Source organism: Dromiciops gliroides, chromosome X (genome assembly GCF_019393635.1).
Source record: "Dromiciops gliroides isolate mDroGli1 chromosome X, mDroGli1.pri, whole genome shotgun sequence".
Classification (NCBI taxonomy): domain Eukaryota; kingdom Metazoa; phylum Chordata; class Mammalia; order Microbiotheria; family Microbiotheriidae; genus Dromiciops; species Dromiciops gliroides.
This window is the reverse complement of record NC_057867.1, coordinates 80,427,575-80,430,988: the sequence shown is the minus strand read 5'-3', so window position 1 is coordinate 80,430,988 and position 3,414 is coordinate 80,427,575.

The window sequence follows — 3,414 nt, the reverse complement described above, 5'->3', positions numbered from 1 at the left end:
GGCATTTCTTTCTTTCTTTCTTTTTTTTTTTTTGCAGGGCACCGAGGGTTAAGTGACTTGCCCAAGGTCACACAGCTAGTAAGTGTCAAGTGTCTGAGGCCAGCTTTGAACTCAGGTCCTCCTGAATCCATGGCCGGTGCTTTATCCACTGCACCACCTAACTGACCCCAAGCATTTCTTTTTTGCAGTGGTATTTCTTGAATTCTGCATTACTTTTGTTGTTTTATTTTGCAAGGCAATGAGGGTTAAGTGACTTGCCCAGGGTCACACAGCTAGTAAGTGTCAAGTGTCTGAGGTCACATTTGAACCCAGGTCCTCCTGAATCCAGGGCCGGTGCTTTATCCACTATGCCACCTAGCTGCCCTCCCCCAAGCATTTCTTTTTAAAAATAAATTGTATTGTTCTTTTTTCTTTCAAACTCATCTACATTTCCCCATGTATCCCTGCCCATTCCTCCTCCCCTTTCCAGAGAGCAATCCCTTATCACAAAGAATAAAGAGGAGGTGGGGGAGGGGGGGCAGCTAGGTGGTACAGTGGATAGAGCACCGGCCCTGGAGTCAGGAGTACCTGAGTTCAAATCCAGCCTCAGACGCTTAACACTTACTAGCTGTGTGACCCTGGGCAAGTCACTTCACCCCAATTGCCTCACTAAAAAAAAAAAAAGAGGAGGTGGGGGACAGCTCAGCAAGACTAAGCATCATATTGAAATCTGACATAGGGTCTTTACCTCTGCAGCTGCCAAGCACTTATTCAATAAGGTACCAGCAAGACCAAAGCAACCATCCTTGCCCTCAAGGAGCTTATGTTGTCTCATCATTCTCTCAGACATGGCCCAAACAGAACTCACTGCCCTTTCCTGAAAACCCACACTTCTTCCCAGATTCCCTATTACCATTAAGGGGACCACCAGCTATCCTCCCAGCGCCCCAGGCTGACAGCAATTCAAAAGCCAGATGTTTTGCCTCCTTGCCTCAAGTGTCTCCCTACTCCAGTCCATCCTCAGCTCCTGTGAGCAAAATCCACTCAGCTTACTCTTCCTGAAGAGGAAGTTTGACCTTGTCAGCTCTCTACCCCCCATTCAATCCACTCCCTATTGCCTGGGTTTACCCTTTAAAGCCCTCCACAACCCGGGCCCCCCTTACCTTTTCAGTCTTCTTAAACCTCATGCACCCCCCCCACACACACACACACTCTGATACAGTGACCCTGGCCTCCTGGCTACTCTGCAAAAACAAGACCCTCCATCTCTGGGCTTTGGACATTCTCTCTGGCTGGCCCCCATATCTGGAAGGCTCTTCCTCCTCAGCTCTGTCTCCTGGCTTCCTGAACCCCATTACTGCTAGTGCCTTCCCTCAGCTGATTACCTCTGATTTAGCCTGCCTCTAGCTTGCTTGTAGATCATTGTTGGCATCTCATCTCCCCCATTTGATGTTACTTCTTGGAGAGCTGGGACAGTGTTTTTGCCTTGTGTCTTTGTATCCCGTCACATCAATCAATCAATACACATTTATTAAGCACCTAATATGTGCCAGGCACAGTGCTAAGCACTAGGAATACAAAAAGACAAAAGACAGGCCCTACCCTCAAGGAGCTGACAATCTAATGGGGAAGAAACAAACAGACAAAGCAAGCTATAGACGGGGTAAATAGAAAATAATTATGAGGCAAGACACTAGGATTAAGAGGGTTGAGGAAGGCTTCCATTAAAAGCTAGGATTTTAGTAGGGACTTTAAAAAAAAGCCTGGGAAGTTAATAGGTAGGGCAGAGGAGGGAGAGCAGTACAGGCATGGAGGACTGACTACTGGAGCTAATGCCCAGAGTCAAATGATAGAATGTCTTGTTTGTGGAACAGCTAGGAGGCCAGTGTCACTGGATCAAAGAGTATGGGGGGGGGGGGCCTCAGGATAACCTGTTACAAGACTGGAAAGGTAGGAGGGGGTCAGGTTGTGAAGGGTTTTAAAAGCCAAACAAGGGGGGCAGCTAGATGGTGCAGTGGTTAAAACACTGGCCTTGGATTCAGGAGTACCTGAGTTCAAAACCAGCCTCAGACACTTGACACTTACTAGCTGCGTGACCCTGGGCAAGTCACTTAACCCCCATTGGCTGCAAAAAAAAAAAAAAAAAGCCAAACAGGATTTTCTATTTGATCTTCGAGGGGATAAGGAGCCACTGGAGTTGAATGAATGGGGGATGGGGGGGGGTAGAGATGGTTAAACATACACTTTAGTGACTGAATGAAGGATTGGCAAGCAGACTCCTCACCGCTCCCCTGCCAAGCAAGCTACTGAAATAATCCCCGGAGTAGTGACAGTGTTAGAGGGGAGAAAGGGCCATATTCTAGAGATGCTACAAAGGTGAAATGGACAGGCCTTGGAACAGCTCAGATCTGGCAAGAGTGAGGATTCCAGGATGTCTCCTAAGGTTGGGAGCCTGAGGGACTGGGAGGAAGGTGTTACCTTCAATAATAACAGGGAAGGTTTAGGGAGAAAGATAATTCTATTTTGGACATGGTTAGTTGAAGGGTGGATACAACATGCATGTTCAAATATTTAAAAAAAATACCAAGATACATGCAAAAATAAATCGAAATGCATTTGGGGGGAGGGGCAGATGAGGAAAGGTCTCTTGAAGGAACCCAGGCAGGGGCCCTGGCAGGTGGAGTCTGATTCCTACACCATCAGGAGCAACAGGAGGCAAGTTTGTGCCAGCCTCTCTCGCTCCTGGGGACTTAAAACTGTCTGTGGCTACCACAGGCACAATCAACAAGCACGGGGCGCACACCTCCATCCAGTGTGTGAGGTGAGCCTCTAGTAGCCAGCCAGCCTGCCTGCCTGCCTACCGTGCGGGCTCCACCAAGGGAGGGGGGGGAACAGAGGGCGGGGAGGGGGAGGAAAGAGGGAGAGGGAGAGAGAATTCGCCAATGGAGACGCGACCACTGGAAGCCCAGAGGGGGGTTGGGCTGAGATCCTTCAGCTTCTTCGGCCGAGGGGAGTCCAGGGATACCCCTCCCTGGGGACGCCCGACGAGAATTCATGGTCCGAATTTTCGTGCTCGGTCTCTGAGGGTGGGGCGCTGCAGCCCTGACTCCTCCTCGCAGGGCGGCTTTTCGAGCTCCACACCCCCCTTCCCGGCCAGATGGTATACTCCGGGTTTAAAAGGCCCGGGCCGGCTCGGCGGGCGCAGTGTGTGGGCGGCGGCGGCGGCGGCGGCGGCGGCACCCCGGTAGCCACGGACTGGCCTTCGAGGGGCTGCCCCGGCCTGCCCTGGCCTGCCCGCAGCCACTGGGCGGCTGAGCGACTGCACAGAGCCCGGGCCGGGGCGCCGCCGCCGCGGGGCCCCGAGGCGCGGGTGCGCACACCCCGCCCCCTGGCCCCGCCCCCTCCCCATCGGCCGGTCAGTTTGTCCCACATCTG